The following is an 18,116-nucleotide window of genomic DNA, read 5'->3' on the forward strand; positions in this document are numbered from 1 at the left end:
AATGACCCAGTGGGCAAAAAATGCAGGACTTCTCCAAGGGGCTCAATGCTTGGGAGCACAGGGTGGGGGTTGTAAGGTCATCTTCCCACTACCTGACGAGGTCTAGGATGATACGAGGTGGAAACCTATACTTGCCATAGACGTGGTCGTCAGGCATCCCAAAAAGGCTGGTCCGGGGAAAAAAAATGCGAGCCCTGGCTATTCTCCTCCTGCGGTGTCCCATGATCAGTGCTGCGACAAATGGGGCATTCATCATAGCTGTATATACGTGTTTGTTGTTTGCGCGCACATTTATACTGTGCACGGGGACGCTTCCGCCTGCCTTCATGTGGCGGACATGTTGACGCCTATGTGCGTCTTTTGCCGTGCGCGGGTTTCCCGTATTCGTATCCATGAATACGGGTTGTTCGCATGCGTGTGGGTGTTCCGCGTATTTCCCTGTAGTACTTGCCCAGTTACGTCTTCTTTTTTTACGCGTTGTTCCCCATTCCGTGTGTTACGCCCCGTGTTCCACCCCCTTTTTGGTGTGTGCGCGGACGTTGTGCGCTTTCCCTGTACGCATCGCGCACGGCGTTCGGGATGTTGCAATGACGTGTGCGCCCGTGTGCGCCACGCACGGGTTTGGCACACATCCCGAGGAAAACACGTGCAGGGACTTCCATGAATCGCGACCGTGCGCGTGCGCCTGTTTTTTCACGCTTGCGCCAGCTTGCACCGAGATTTTTGGCGCACGTTTGTTCCATGAATCGGCTCCCAAATTGTTTATTTAATTAGTCTTCTGCTACTTCTGTTACTTCCTTGCACGCTATAATGCTACTATGACTGTCTCCTCCTTGGAGGGGTGGGTCTCCTAGCGCCAAGATACCCTTGGGTTGTAGACACACTATATAAATTCAGAAATAGAAATAGATCACTAACCTTTTGTTATAGTAGGGAACCCTTGAAAGTCCTAGAGGGAGTCTAGATAGCCTGCGCACAGGGAAACATCGATAGTCAAGTCAGCTACTAGACAGTAGGTGTTACTATTCGATAGCACTAATCAGGAGTTATGGACACCTGGGTTAGGGACGAGGTTTGAAGACAAATGAGAGAGCGAGACGGACGTCCCTGGGGCCCACAAAAATACAAATAAAACCCCATGGACTGTCCCAAAGTTTGGGATGGATTTCTGTGCCACCTGGGACATTAGGTCGTTTTGGTGGTTTGGAACGGATAGACCACTTCCGGGAGAAGAGTACACGTGCTCCAGGCTGCGATGGTCCAGGAAAGAACACGGCTTAGGTGGCTTCCAATTGTCTCCATGTTGCCCTCTGCATGGACAATGCTGCTTCCGGTTTATGGTCGGTACAGCAGACTTTCCCTACTTGCCGCGGGGTGGCATCACCAGCACTTGAGGCCTGCCATCCAGTTTTAGACGGTGGAGATGAAGTGAGTGCAAACATCAGGCGTGGTTCTTTGGTAGAAGGAGAAACTCCCAGATGGAGTTGGGGGCTTGTCAGCATAGTGCTGGGATCGATATTCTATATCTCTGTGTGGCATAATGTAAGCAAGAGCACTGCCACTATATCCACTCATACTGCATAGTGATGGGGCTGTCCACTGTGGCACAGGGGAAGGCAGCAAGGGGCGATGGGGCTGTCCACTGTGGCACAGGGGAAGGCAGCAAGGGGCGATGGGGCTGTCCACTGTGGCACAGGGGAAGGCAGCAAGGGCCGATGGGGCTGTCCACTGTGGCACAGGGGAAGGCAGCAAGGGGCGATGGGGCTGTCCACTGTGGCACAGGGGAAGGCAGCAAGGGCCGATGGGGCTGTCCACTGTGGCACAGGGGAAGGCAGCAAGGGGCGATGGGGCTGTCCACTGTGGCACAGGGGAAGGCAGCAAGGGGCGATGGGGCTGTCCACTGTGGCACAGGGGAAGGCAGCAATGGGGCTGTCCACTGTGGCACAGGGGAAGGCAGCAAGGGCCGATGGGGCTGTCCACTGTGGCACAGGGGAAGGCAGCAAGGGCCGATGGGGCTGTCCACTGTGGCACAGGGGAAGGCAGCAAGGGGCGATGGGGCTGTCCACTGTGGCACAGGGGAAGGCAGCAAGGGGCGATGGGGCTGTCCACTGTGGCACAGGGGAAGGCAGCAAGGGAGGGAATCGCTTATGCAGACGCACAGACTTAACAGCAAAGTTCAGAAGGACAGATCCTTAGACACTCCCAGAAAATAGCTTCAGCAGGAGGACCCTGTTTCGCCTGCCAGTAACTCTCTAGATCCCATCTCTACACATACTGCTAAGTACTACTTTTTTTTTTTCATTGAAACATGTTTTCTTTTGAGGTTTTGGTAAATGTTTTATCATCTATGAAATTGTTAAATTGTGTTCAGTATTTGTATACCTTTTTAAGTTATTATTGTAAAAGTTCAGTTTCTGAACTATTAAACAATTCTAATAAATAAATAAACTACTAAGTGTACCGATAACGTTCTATCCTTCTGACTGCGACCACATACTCGCATCCTATCGCTGTGCCTCTTTCTTGTAGAGCTTTCAGTTGCTTCCCAGCGAGTTAGGTGCTATATAACAGGGCTCAAGTCGAGGGTACACGCGGGTGGACAAAGTCCACCCACTTTTTTCAGAGGGTGGACTCAGTCCCCCCGCAGCTAAAATGAGAACCATTGAGTGTCTTCTTTGAATTTATGAATTAAAGCTGACCTCAGGAATCAAACAGCAGTCGTCAGATTTGCAGGCTAGACACTTCACCACTGCACTATATAACATGATGAAAAATAAACAACTAACAGTGAAATGTCCCCTTTGGGTACTGCATGTTCCCGGGAAAACATCTGTATTGGTTCTTGGAGTTTAAAACATGCACAGCTTTTAACGTTTTCAGATACACTATTAGAAGAAAATATCCTTTCTTGGTTTTGTGTGTGTGTTGATTTTATGAAAGGCAAATGCCATTGTCCTGTGCAATTTGGGTGGTTATGCAAAGCCAATTTAATGAATTGTGAATATGTTACCTTGATGTGCTAATTTCTGCCGACGTCACTTCCCATTGTGTTTGTTGATGAGTTCCCCCACTTAAATGTTGTTTAGGACTTGACCCCTGAAAATACTATACATGCATGTAGTGGCAACATGATCCATTCCAATCTGTAGGAGTTTATCCAGTCCAGGATTTTTCTTTGAATTCTGGGACTTGTAGTCTGAGTTTTCTAAGGGGGAGAGCAGAACTACAAGTCCCAGAATGCAAAAGAAAAAACCCAGACTGGATAAGCACCTACAGATTAGAATAGTCCATGTTGCCAGCTATGCCTACATAGCAGGTGTATTTATAAAGCAAAACATTACTACGGGTACCGATAGATTTTTTTTGCAGCCCATCTCAATGGTACTCCTTTTATCGACTTTAATGGGAGGAAGGGATGAGTGGACCTGCAAGGATTCAAACCTGTGACCATTAGTTCAAATACAGATGCATTAGGCCACTGAGCTAGTAAACAGCAGACAGGCACGACAAAGTGACATAAGCAAGGAGTGTAACGGAATGCTTGAGTGACAAGGCGTTGTGAAGAGGAGAGTAAGCATGATACAGGACGGGGTGGGGTGGGGTGTGGAGCTTAAGGGGATCAAGGAAGCGGGCACACAGAGGTTATGGACTATACAGCAGAAGCAGTCGTGCTCCTAAACAGACAGATGATCCGGAAGCAGTCATTAGTCCAATGCAGGGGGAGTATCCTGCTCAGCCAATCCAGAAAAGATGCTTTCGTTGCGATCTTTCAGGATCTATTGCTAGTAGATTTCCTGTCCATGCGTGATTCAGAGATTGCACGTGTACATTTAACAGGAAAAAGCTGGAGCAAAGGCCTGGCAGTAGTTCAGGCACCCCTGGACACATGTTTACACCACAGACGGCCACTGTGCCCCGTGGACTGGCCTTGTTTTCCTGTGCCGTGTGCACCTTGGTGAGGTCGCCATGGTAACGCCTGGCATAGCGGCGCGAGTTGGCTCATCTCAGCAATGGCACACTGGGGAGCAGACACGCAAGTTGGTCGGGATGGAAACCGCCGCACCTCTGCGCCAAACACTGCAGGCAACAGATGCCACTGGCACGAAGAGGCGACGTGAGGAGGCACAGTGTTGAGGTCGGGAATAAGGCGATGCTGCTACAGGCAGGGGTCCAGCATGCCCCCTTCTAGTGGCACCAGGGCAGGCACTGCCACCAGCAGCACTGTGACACCGCAGCCCACATGCCAGACGTATGCCATGCCCATAGCCAGGCAGAGGCCAAGTTCTAAAAATTAAAGTGGGGGGACTTATCAACAAACACAGTAGGATGTGGCGTCACCAGAAATTTACCTATCAAGGTGAAATATACACATTTCATTAAATTGGCTTTGCATAACTGCTCAAATTGAACACGACAAATGGCATTTGCCTTTCATAAAGTCAATACAAGTCAAACTCCAAGAACCAATACAAATGGTTTCCCTGGGAAATGGGGCATTTCACCTTTAGGTGTTTGTTATTTTTCATCAAGTTATACAGTGTAGTGGTGAAGTGTCCAGCCTACAAATTTGCCTGCCGGCTTTAATTCATAAATTCAAAGAGGACAGTCAATATTTCTCATTTTAGCTGGGGGGACTGAGTCCAACCTCTAAATAAAGTGGGTGGACTCCGTCCCCCTGCGTGTACCCTCGACTTCTGCCCTGTAGCCAGGCATGCAACCCTGACAAACACACCTTACTCCATGACCTGGCATCATGTTCACGAGTTGCACTTTGAGTGAACATGTTCCTGAAAGAGGAACTCTGTGACCATTAACAGACTTCAAAAGATGCATAGGAATGATGGAAAAGGTGTAATGACATGTGGGAGGAAGGAGTAGGGGTGAGGAAGAAAAGGGATGTGTCAGGCAATGAAGGGGATGGTGGGAACAGGTCAACAATATCAGGGAGCGGCAGCCAGGGAACCCCAGGCCAGGCAAGTGGGCTCGGCTCTCCTGCACAGATCCCACCAAACGACCTGAACGACCATTTTTTTTAAACAAAAAAACCTTCTGTTCCCCTCTCTCTCTCTCGCTTTCTCTCTCTTTCCCCCTGTCTTTACTTGTTTTTTTTCTCTCCCTCTCTCTTCTCTGTCTCCACATATTGCTAAAACGCCCTGCTGTGGTCTTGTCTCTTATCTCTATCTCTCGCCACTCTCCCTCTCTCCTCTGCCCCTCTCTCTTTCTCTCTCTCGACCTATGGCTAAAAAGCCCCGCTGTGACCCTGTCAACCCTCTCTCTCTCTCGCTATCCATCTCTGTCTCTCTCAATCTCTCCTTTTCTCCCTCTCTCTCTCTCCCTCTCCACCTTGCTCCACATTGCTAAAAGCCCTGCTGTAACCCTATCTCTCTCTCTCTCTCTCTCTCTCTCTAACTCTCCCAATCTCTCCCTTTCTCTCTCTTTCTCTCTCTCTCCACCCATTGCTAAACAGCCCTGCTGCTACCCTTTCTCCTCTCTCTCTAATTCCGCCCCCCCCCCCCACCCCCCTCAGATTTCTCCTCACAGGCAGACAATGTGGGAATGCAATACTCTGCATGACCCATGTTTAATCTCTGATTTCTTTTTCTGTAGCACTCGCTATCACTATTTCTGCCCTTTCACAGCTCGTGTGAATTCCGCAGTGTAAGGGTACGCAGTTGTGCACATCTGCAGCTGAAGCACCGCCTGTTCACCTGGGCGACAAAGGGGAAGGTGGGTTCCCAGTGGGCACATGTATGTGTGCTGAAAGCCATATTATATTGCACTCTCCTTCTGGGGCAGCCCATGGCTTCATGGGGAGCAGGAAGATCGTTGATCCCATGCAATGGCGGGGACCACATCGAATGGGCGCTAGCCATGGATGCCCTGTGGGAGAAGCCCTGCTGCTATTGTTGCCCCAGTGGGGTTAATGGCCAGTCCAACCCCAGGCCACATTAGAACATATTCGGCCTGGCTTCTTCATTTCTTGCTTTTTCTTCCCTCTACCAGTTGGATATGTTTAGCACAATTACTAGTTGCAGGTATAATATTGAGGCTAGTTGATGAGAATGTTAATTGTAATGAACATGGCAGTTGCCATTAAAGTAATACTACTGCCTTGCCATTTGGAGATATCAAAATGGAGATTGTGAATTAAAGAATGTTTCAAAAGGTTTCGATCTGAAATGTATAAATAAAATACAGCAGGTGTCTTGTCAATTATTTTTCTACTTTGTTGCGGGTGTTTGGAAAATCTATGCTTTTTATACCTAAATACCTACTTTTAATCAGCCAGGACAAAAAAACAAAACAGGCGGCAGGGAAATGTTAACTTGTCCCTCCATTCTGCGACTTGTGAAAGGCCTATGCTGCCTAAACACCTCACCTACATCACAAGCCTCAAACAAGGGCAAAACATGTCAGTGATTGTTAAACATCGTGCGATGTCTCGGGCTGGCAGTCAGGCCACACGTTAGGTGATGTAAATTTAGGTGGCATTTTTCTGTGTTTTTTTGTTTGAAATCATTGAGCTGAAAAAGTGGGCGTTTCTTAGTGGCTATAAGCACACCACTGGATGACGGCTAACCACCTCCTCCTCCACTCTGGAAAAAACGAAATCATGGTATGTAGGAAGACAACACTCTTCCCCCAACCCATACCTTGGCCGTCCTCCTCAGGACCTCCTACCACCGCATCCAACTTATTAAAGAACCTGGGATGTGCCATGGACGCAGATCTGACACTTCTCAGACGCATCTTCCCTTACTCTCCTACCCTCACAGAGGCGCAGCAATCACAACCATAGACCTCTCCTGCCTAGCCTACGCTAACTCCCTTTACCTGGCACCCCTGCCTATCAACTCTGAAAGCTCCAACGGCTCCAGACATCACATCACACCCGCCCTCCATATCCTCCAATGGCTCCCTGCCTGGCAACAGTCCACTTTCAGAGCTATGTGCATTACCAACCGTGCCCTGCACAAGACAGGCCCAGAACACCTTCAACACAAGCTCATCCCTTACCGAGACAATAGAAACCTGCAATCAGGCACCGCACTCATCCTTTTCATCCCTCCCTTCAAATCGGCAAGTACACAGGATCTTCGTTCTCTGTCCAAGCTCCCACAATCTGGAAGTCTATTCCCCTCAGCATCCACTGATAGAGGATCAACTTCTCCTCCACGCAACCTGATAAACCCATTCCACACCTCGGTTTGTTCAACCCTCAGTCAGACAGGAAGAGGGAGCAGTGGAACCCCTCACAGAATGTATGAGCCACAGTGAGAATAAACTCCAGAACACTCCACCGGACAGAATCCGCACCACACCTACGAAACCAAGAAACCAGCCAGGACACACAGGTACGTATCACACTCCATATCAATGGAAGTTAGACACAGACACGGCCACCCACACCCACGCATCGGCTATCAAACACTATTTGATGACACACTGCACAACACCTCTGCCATTAGAATGCAACTATGACCCATGACAAAAGTTCAGTCCAGCTGGACACATAATCAGTGTCTTGCACTCGCATAATCTCCCAACAACCTTGCAGTGCTCATCCTCAAGCCAGCTGAACATGGGACACCAGTAGGGACGTGGCCATCCCTACCTACCTGCGCTTTGGCAAAAATGCACACAGGCATTCTAAACTCCCCATATGGTATCTCCCATGCCTTGGACTTCGGCCCAACAAGGGCGTTCACCTACAGCGATTTGAGGCCATACCAATGGGAAAAGATGCTATACAAACGACAAATTACATTATATTACATTACACCCTCTATCTGCCCTTCGGTTACCGGACGACATTCATGGATAAAAGCCTGCCGAGCATGAACGTTGTAGGGCCCTAGGCAATGATTATCTTTATTTGAGTGGACCGTGGATTTTGTCAGTTTTAATCATTCTGTTTCATACTTAGATGTACCTGGCCTTGTGTTCCAGAGACTATGGTCTGGTTTACTACGGGCAGGGGCCCACTATGCCATTTGCTCAGAAAATCTCCCTGTGCCGCCACTATGGTGGGGGTGGCGCAGTGGAAATGTTTAATAATATAATATAACATTGTATAACATATAAGCAATAATGCAGAAATTTAATCTCAAATGTTTCATTTTGGAAAATATTTGCTAATAAAGTGGCCTGTGTTGCTGTATTCCAGTTTCAAAGGTCACAGGTCACAATAAGGCAAATGGCTATTATTTGAATCCCACGATGTGGCATTACCATCCGATCCAGCGGGCCAGATCGGTTGTTATCGGCCCGGGGCCCGAGTTCGCTCTTGTCTTTAAAGAGGGTCCCTGGGCTGATAACGCCCAATCTGGCATGCCCAAGAGGGTGTTAAGGACATTAGCACCCGGGGTTACCAATGCGGTAACCCGGGGTTTTGAAAAAAAAGGCAATTTCATTAATTGAACGGGATGCCGCACGCGTACTATTCAATTAATTAAAACACTGTCCCAATATGGCCGCCATGGATATGGAAGCGGGTCTGCATACGGAGCCCCTCTTGCATTTCCATGGCGACCACGGATCGGGTGAAGAAGCGCAGCGGCAGTGGCAGAGGGGCCGTCGAAGAAAACAGGTAAGTGGGATAGATGGGTGGAGGGAACATAAAATAAGTTAAGTGAGGCTGGGGGAAAGATAGCGCTGCAGGCAGGGGAAGCAGCCTCCATGTAACACGGCTGAGATTAGCGGTTTCGCCCTCCAATCCAAGGAAGCTGATTGGATGCTCCCACCACCCCAGGTGCTAATGTTGTTTAACCCACTAAAACCAATTTCTTATACATCCATGCGAATCAAAAATATCCAAGTTGTCAGGATGCTCCTGTTTATCTGGACCGATAACTAACTTCAATAAAATGCGTGCATTAAATATAAGTACATGGTTTTTCTGATTTCAGATTCCCAAGTGGATGTTTATTAAATTGGATTATTGTTAGTCAATCCATAGTAATAGGATGCTGCTCCTGGACCACTTTGTTTGGTCATGAACACAGTTGAGATATTTCTGTGGTTTGAGCGCCTCCTGCAGGGATCTGTGTGCAATCTTCAGCTTTTAGGTTTAAATTTAGTCACCCCATACCCAGCCTATCATCCTTCCTGGCTCCATAAAAGGAGTACCACTGAATTGGGCTATTGTCGCAACAAATAGCACTTACAAGCAAAGACAATCCCTTTTGTGGAATTTGCTTTACATTTGGTCAACACTTGTATTATTTGCATTACGTTGTTAATTCTTCTTTTTATGTTTATTTATATGTTGGCAGTGTATTAATATGACTGATAAACAGTGGCATATGGTAGCAGTGCTTGAGGATGTTAGGAGATATTATGGACAGCTGCTGTCAGCAAATAGACATACATGTTAACACCTTGTCATATTATGGCTGTACTCTGGCATGTGAAGGCTGTAGTTGGACATATAATGTTGTACATGGCACTAGATAAAGCCAGGCCTATTGCCTTAGTCAATGCGTGTTAGTTTACCAGATAAATGTTGAGTCATTACCACCATTGCAAAAGAATTGGGAGTTTTCTTTCGAAAATCAAATCTTTCTTGGATTGCCTGCAAAATTGCCCTGCACTGTTCCCAGTTGGAACAAATATACATGTCTGGGACATCTTTTGGGGCTTTTAGTATATGTTTAATTTCTTGTACAAATGACCTTATATTTGGGCGAGCGGAGGCAGAGGCGATTGGGTGTTGGAGCCTAGAGCCCCGAAGGACACATAAGGGCCCTGGTCACCAATCTCAGCAACTGTGGGGTTAGCAGAGGAAGGAAGAAGGGAAAGAGGAGGTGATAAGGAAAGTCTTGAGGAGCTTCCCGAATTTGAGGAGATCCGGCCCAAGATGAAGAGGAAGGGGAGGCTGTTCCATAAGAGGGAGCCAGCTGAGGAAAGAGATCGGCCACTGGCCATCCGTTTAGCGAAAGGCTTGACACACAGAGAGTTGGTGCCAAAGGAACGTAGAGGTCTAGAGGGAGAGTATTTAGTAAGAGCAAGTTTCAGATAGTGTGGTCCCTGGCCCCAGATAGCCTTATGGATGATGCAGAGGGATTCGAATTTGATCCTTGCTGCAACCAGGAGCCAATGAAGAGTGTTATGGGCAGGAGAGATGCGGTCCCTGGTCTCGAAGCCAAGGATAATCTTGCTGCCGTATTCTGGATTAGCTGGAGGGGTAGTAGTTGAGCTTCTGGGGGAAGTGGGAAAAGGGAGAATTCCTTTGAAAAGGAAGTGTTGAAAGTGGGACTTCTTGGCAATGTCCTGAATATGAGGGAGGAAGGAGATAGAGGAGTCGGAGATGACTCCAAATTGTCTGTCTTCCGATGAAGGAGAAGAGGGAGAGCCGATTTAAGATGGCCAGAGAGAGGTGAAGAAAGAGGGAGCAGGGGTTGCAATAGGAAGGATCTCAGTCATGCTGGAATTGAGAGACAGATCATTGAAAGGGCATCAGGACTGGATGGCAGATAGGCAGTCCGGGATGATGGAAGAAGTAAGAGGATTAGCAGGAAGGTTGAAGAAGAGTTGTGTCATCTGCGTACCACTTACAGTTAGGGGAGAAGGTGGAAATAAGGAGTGCCAGTGGAGCAAGGTAAGTATTAAAGAGTCAGGGGGAGAGGTTGAAGCCCTGGGGGACCCCATAGGTGGAGAAAGAGGTAGGGGAGGAGAAGGTTCCCAGAATAACCTGGGATGGATGGTCAATTAGGAAGGAGGTCAGCCAGTCCAGCACCCGCTCCGAGATACCCAGGGTATCATGGACACATTTTATGAGGATGCAGTGGTTGACTGTGTCAAAGGCAGAGGAGAGATCAAGTAGAATGAGGACAGCTGCAGAGTTAGAATCCAGAGATGCAAGCAGCTCGTCACTGGTGTTCAGAAGAGCAGTTTCTGTGCCTCTGGATGCTCAGAATCCAGATTGATGATCGTGGAGACCACCGCCCACTTCAGTGTGTGAGGTAAATTGGGGGAAGGCCAGCTTCTCAAGGAGTTCCCAGAGGTAGGGGGTAATAGAAATAGGGTGGTAGTTGGCTGGACAAGTGGGGCCTGATGAAGTTGTTTTCGGGAGGGGGTGCACAAGGGAGTGCTTGAGGTAAGATCCAGTGGCAAAAGAGTGGTTGCATTAATCAGCAAGTGCAGGGGCAAGAGAGACAAAGTTGTCCTTAATTGTTCTGGAGGAGCAGGGGGAATCCTGGTTGGAAGAGGCCTTCATGGAGCGCACAACTCTGTGTAGTAATGTGATTCATGTTGTTGCATACTTACTACGTTTAACCAGAAGTCAATAAACTTTATTTAAATCACAATAGTTCAATGAGGTTGGGGAAGGTAGTACAGGGCCTGCAAATTCTTGCAAACACACTGCATTCCATTTAGCAGATGTAGTCTAGACTTAGTATTTACTTTACATTTTGGTAGTTTTTGTACAGGGTTTCGACATTATAAATTCGGAACTACAAGTTCCAAAATGCGGCAAAAGAAATCAATAGCCCTGGATAATCATCTCCAGAATTGACTTGGTAACTTTGGCATGTATGTTTACGGTATGAGAACAAGGCATGGTTGTTATGTCCTGGTCTGGGGGCACCCAGCAGACCATGTGCTGTGGTCATGCTGCAGACTACAGGCAGGGGTCACCCTCCATATGTCGGGAGCACCCGACTCGACATCCAGGCTGAGGGCAGCCAGCAGACAGCTCCAGACTGGGGGCACCTAGTCAGCCCGTGAACACACAGGCTCTTCCATGGCCTGGGGGCACCCAGGCCGATGACGGCAACCAATGCTGGTGTTGCCCAGCAGGGGCACTGGCCTGTATGGGGTAGAGTTGCCCAGCAGGGGCTCTACTGGCCTGGCAGGCAGCCAGGGTAGACGGCGTTGCCCAGCAGGGGAACCATCATGGTGGCGGGCCTGGCAGGGAAAGCACTCACTCAGCTACGCAGCACCAGCATGGTGCTGCTGAATCACGACACAGCACACCAGGGTTACATGCTTCAAGACTGAATGCACGGGAGACGGCCCATTCCTTTTTATTGAATATAGTCACGTGGCTACTGCCACGAGCTCTTGGGAGATACCATGCTCCCAGGAGGGGTTACACATTACAGTGGTTAGAGGAGCACATTCTAGTATTTCACTTTGGATGCATTATGATCTAGAAACTGCCCTGTGTTTATATTCTCTGAAAAAACTCTTACGGCCTAGCATCTTCGTTGATATCAAGGGGCTGCAAATGCAAAACACATTGCCTTGATCTCAACGTTGGGGCCCAAGATCAGACATAGGACACCGCACTGCACCCTTCTCCCCAAAATGGCTTCCTCCTGTACCGAACATGGAGAAGAGGCGAAGACATCAAGCCGCATCCTCCATGATAAATAGTGAAATACATACATGAATCCGCTTTTAATGTAAGCATTACGCATGCACTGTTGTTTTGTTTATGTTTTGTAAATGTTTTGATAGATTCCAAACACTTGTTTTTTCTCTGTAGCATCGTATCGCCATCATGATTTTCAGCGCCGCAATAGTTGTGCGTTAAACAGGTGCAAGCGCTTGTGTTTTCAAGCACTTATCGAGCAGTTGGAATGTTTAACAACATTTCTGTTAATGAGATTTATACAGTGCACCGCTGCCATTTTCATGATCTCTAGGTGCTTAGGGGGATGTGAAAAGGAAGGAGGCTTGAGGAGGGTTAGTTATGTGGGACAGAGAGGGATACCACAAGAGAGCTCTTTGCTGTGTTGTCAGTAGCCTCAGTTTGGATTTTGGATTACGGTTGCTTCCAGATGGTATGGGTTAGGTGTTGCTTTAGTGTGTGGGTCTATATGGGATTCTTTTGTGTGTTTGTAGCATAATGCTGGAGATTTAGTGTATTGGGTTGAGTGATATTACAGGGGGTGGGTGTCCTCGAGCAGCGGCGAATTTCTATTCCACAAGCAGTTTGTATATTCTCTAAACATTGAGTACAGCGCTTAGAAAATATTCACTGATTATTTAGCAAATGTATACTTTTCGTGCCCTATACATGCCTGGACAGGGCTTAGTCAATGCTTAAATAAGGTGCTTTCAAAGCAGTTTGCTTGCTAAGTCAATAAGTAAGAAATACCTTTAATGTTGACCAGAGTAGTCTGCCTAGAAATAGAATCTTAACTGTTCTTAATTGATGGGAGATTTTTGGAATTCATTTTGATGTTTAATGCCCTTTTTGTTGTTGGAATTTTGGTGATATTTCCCTGCATCCAAGAAGTTCTCTTGTTGATATGATACGATAGGGTAACGCGTTTAATGCCCAGAGGTTTCTAACCGCGGACCCGGGGATCGAACCTGTGTTGCTCTGTGTCGGCTTGCTTCTAAGGCAAGCACGTTGCCCCTGAGCTATCCTCACGATGACAAAGGCGGTGAGAGTTCGCAGTGGAGCATTTGTGGCAACATATGCCACTTTGGAGTGCAGTGTTGCAGTATAAATAATGTTTTGACCGCCTGGATATGGACTACTGCTTGGGTAATCAAAGCAGAACATATGTTTACAATTCCAAAGTAATGGAAAAGGTGCTTAAGCTGCTGAACAAGCTAAAGTGAAGCAAATTCGTCAGAGTTTTGTGTAAAGTGGAGGCTGGTGTATGATGGCTGGCAGGGCGCTAGCCCTCTCCTGCTTATGACCCTTAAGATCACGCAAGATTAGACTCCATCTGCACCATGGAGCGAGTCCTTGACTCGTTCCTTAATGCAAAGGGATGTGGTGTTTTACATGCAGAGTATTTGCATTTGCAAAGGAATTACGAATATTCAGATTCTTTGCAAATGTGAAGACTGGAGCTTTCTTTCATTTTGCACAGTGCTGTGTATGGTCTAGAGCAGGGGCCTGAAAACCTTTGCTCTAGAGATGTTTTGGACTTCAACTCTCATGAACCCTATCCAGCATAGTCAATGGTGAAGGATCATGGGAGTCGAAGTCCAAAACAACTAGAGAGCCAAAGGTTGCAGACCCCTGGTGTAGAGCCTGAGCCATTTAAAAAAGAGTTGGGAACCAACTTTTGGCATAAGACGTGCAATGATTGTCAGCACTGCAGTAGCATTATTAAAGGGAACTATGTGAATCATCCCCACAGTGGCAAATGAATATCATTAAATCATTCAGCCACATGTGATTCAATGAATGTTGTTCATGAAATAAGGAGTCCTTGCAGCATTTATTACGTTGGCATGACAACACGGAAAGCAAAAACGAGATGGACCGAACATAAGTCTAATGTTCGTACCAAGGCGGAAAGATCACCTGTTGCACAACATTTTGATCATGCTAGCAATGTCGCGCAAATGCAATTTGTAGTCTTAGACCAAGTTGTAACCCCTAAAAGAAGGGGTTGCATTAATACCGTGTTACTTCAAAGAGAAATATATTGGATTGACAAATTGGATGTAGATGAATGGGACTTGTCATATTTTTTGTAATTAAGAAATGTTTGACACTAATCTGTTATGTTTTTAGTAAATGTGTAACCTTAAGGGATATCTAACATAAGATGGGATTCATATATCTATGTTTACCTGTCTGATTGATTGACGATATGCTGATGGAGGAGAGAAGAAACGCCATTAATAATATGCAAAACACACAATACTATTTATTTTAATGCATGTTTAGATGAAAGCTATTGTAACTAGAAGGAGTAAGTGAGATTTTTCTATTTTTTAACATCCTTAGGGCAAGAGGTAGTAACTGTGCATCCTTTTTGCCAAAGAACATCGTAAACACCAGGAGAAGGGAGTCATTATCCTGGAGAAGGTACTTTTAGTTGACTTATTCTTTAGTTGTAGTGTGAGGGCTAGAAGTAGGTTGTGACGCAGGACGGTAGAGTTTGATTTCTGACATTTGGACAGATCCTTTAGTATTAGTTTGAGGCAAGGAAACCCCTCCTCGAAGATGGGGATAGTTAGGGCTATTTTCTTGATAAAGTATTTGCCAACCAAAATGCCACCCTTGTGTCAGCATTCTTCTTCGACACCCTTACAATGCACAAACACTAATAATTAGCAAAAAATAGAAAATACTGAATGTATTTATTTATTCATTTGTATAGCGCATTAAGCCTATGGGCATCAAGGCGCTGGAGCAAGGTACAAACATTTGCTTAGGTAATCAAAAGCGCTTAGTGTGGATACATAAACTAGTTACATAGGTATATATGGTGACATTTTGCCAATGCAGTTGGTTGGGTGATAGAACGCTTTGGTGGATGGGCTCAGAGAGATGATCTGCGGTCTCCGGGTTCCAGGTCCGAAGTAAAGAGCCAGGTTTTGAGGTGTTTACGGAAAGCCCAATACGAATGTTCTGCTCTTAGAGATGGTGAGAGAGTATTCCAGTTCTGTGCCGCAAAGACTGGGAATCTACAACCTCCTGATCTTTGCAAGTTGAATCTTGGGACGCAGAGGCGATGTGTGTCGTCTGAGCTTGTAGGTCTTGTTCACTGCGATAGTTGTCCCTCAAACCCACTGATTGGTTGGCATACTATTCCAACCTTGGACATTCAACTCTTTTAGCAGCACATAAGCGAAACGAAACTTAAGTGTTTGATTCCCTCCAGACTACTCCCCGTTTTCCCAATTAGTCCATCATCTCTCATCGGTAGGCCATAAGCCAAAGTCTGACTTTTGTAGTTGACCGTGTTGACTGCTCGCTGGTCTGGAACATTCAAGGGAGTGTAAGCACACCACTATCTTTGTCTGGGGCTTAATGAATAGCCCATGTTCTTTTTTCCGAAATCATGTGTTATCAGACCACGAACTGTCCATTTCAACCTTCTATTTTCTACTATTTGATTTAATTATGCCAGATGCACTTGCTACTTTTGGCCTCAAGAGACTTGCTCACTCTATCTCATATGACCTTTGTGCACTTTTAATTTCCCAACAATTGGCTTTCGCAGATGTTTTCTTATTCTTCAATCTATGAGGAATGACCCATATTCAGAGCTTATCCATGTAACTCCCTTTGTGCTCTGTGCTTATTTTTTTTAAATTGAATCCTTTATTCCGGGCCAACCTTGACTCATCATGGATTCTGCACACAGAACTATTCTTCCGCGTCTCCTGATCTTGCAGCCTTAGTCTGTCTCTGAAGTAGCTTGCTTGCATCAGACATGAATCGGCATCTATTTTCCTATCATAGCCGTCGTAGCCTCGTTATATATATCTTTGTAGCAAGCTTCTATAGGTTTCCTTTCTTCCTTGCGTTACTGCATATTTACAGTTACTGATCAATAAGTAACTTCATCTTCTTGTAGTCACGATTACTTTAGCTTTGGGTACATGTTTCTCTTGGTGCTTCAGTTACATGGTTACTCTTAAATATGTTCATATCGTTTCAACATAGGTTAGTATATCCTCTTTAGGACATCACTCTACTCTCATCAGGTTTCACTTAACACTCCATGATGTCCATAGGTGCGTGCTGACATCCTTCCATGCCACATCCTTCTACTGGCTCAACGTGAGGGTACATTCTGCATGGCTGTCTGAGTGCATAACTTCTATCGTACACTTGATGTGGTATGGTAACGACCCAGGGGGTCCCATTTGCTGCTCTTTTCTAACCATTCCAGTATGACAGTGGTGAGGGGGCGTGAACTAGTGAGAAAGCGGCTAGCTGCTCTTCTACGGTGCCCTAGGCTCATCAAGTTGCACCGGTGATGGAGAATGTGACTGTTCCAATTCAGACCAGGCACACCGCGAAGCAGCAGAGCTTGGCGAGAGAGCAGGTGGTGATCCCCAGGGGAGCCAACGTATGAATTTACTGCGGTTGACAGGGACCAGATTTTAGAGATGTGTCTTTGAAAGGGTATTAACACTGTTACCTTGTACAGGGCAGATTGTTTTTTCTGTCTGGTGCCTGGGCCCCAGACACCCACATACCCGCCACCTATACCGCACAGGCTCGTAGGTGGCTATTAGGCCTCCACTGTTTGCTGGTGGGTGAAGGTAGGTAATGGAGTATATTGCAGAGCAGGTGCTCTGCCTTCCTCCCTTGGACAGATCAGTGCACATCCTGGTGGTCAGAGGCAACCCTAGTGTTGGGAGATCCCCAAAGGCCGAGATATACGAATGAAAGGCATACAAAACCAAATGGGGGACACAACTATAACTGTTGATGTCTCAATAAAGTAGCTCCCACAACAAGTCAATATGTGGCGCCGTCCACAGTTTATTCTGGGAATTGGACTAGCTGTGCTCCACCTGCCTCCAGCGTGCAGCACTGTTCTGTCAATCTGCTGATGGTCCCTTGCAGGGTCGAAAATGCATTTGGTGTCCTCTTGTTGGCGGTTTTGCACTACAACAAAGTGGGATCATCTAATGCCAACCAGCTTAATTGGCTCCTCCTGCCTGGCAAACATATTACTCTTCATCTTGGGGGTTGCACAATGGGTCTGCAATATATTTGGAAAACCGCTAACACCTATTGCGCCCTGGGCTGCCTGTGCAATTCTTATCAAAACACTCACCACTGCTTATGGTTTGATAGCACAGCGAGTAGAGCGCCCGCTTTGACATCTGTGCAGAGCCTGCTGATGCAGGTTCGAATCCTGGCAGGGCCAAACTCAGCCTTTCATCCTTCCGAGGTCAATAAATGAGCACCACACCGTGGGTAATAATAAGCAGTGCTCAGATACCTGAGGGTTTGTACTGCTAAATATATACAAAATTATCATTATAATCATCCAAATAGAAACCATGGCTTGAGCAGGAAGCTCCACATATGACGACTGCAAAGTCTCTAGAGCTGCTGTTTGCTTAGGTGCTCAGGGTGATCTACCAGCACTATAACCTAGTGCTGTTTCCTTGAGATCTTTTCCCAGCGGTGATCAAGGCATTAGTGAACCATAATAGAAGGTCCTGGCTACCTCACACTGGTATATTTGGAAAGGATGAATATCCACGCTGTATGCGGTTGGTATGGTGTAAATATATTAAAGTGAAGACATTTAGTCTTAGTAGTGGTCAGCCGACATGTGTTTTGACCTATAGGGTCTTTATCAAGGCTATGGTCCGAGTTAGGGGGGATTTGTGGTCCCAGATGGGGTGCCTGTTGGAGGTGATCTGATTCTCTATTTTCCCAG

General features: G+C 46.7%; 1 long non-coding RNA gene across 1 annotated transcript in view; it reads right to left on the reverse strand.

Annotated features, from left to right (window-relative positions):
- Window positions 1-18,116, reverse strand: part of LOC138503142 (uncharacterized) — a 172,819-nt gene that overhangs the window by 65,082 nt on the left and 89,621 nt on the right. The window lies entirely within an intron of this gene.

Source organism: Ambystoma mexicanum, chromosome 11 (assembly GCF_040938575.1).
Source record: "Ambystoma mexicanum isolate Mex_15411 chromosome 11, UKY_AmexF1_1, whole genome shotgun sequence".
NCBI lineage: Eukaryota > Metazoa > Chordata > Amphibia > Caudata > Ambystomatidae > Ambystoma > Ambystoma mexicanum.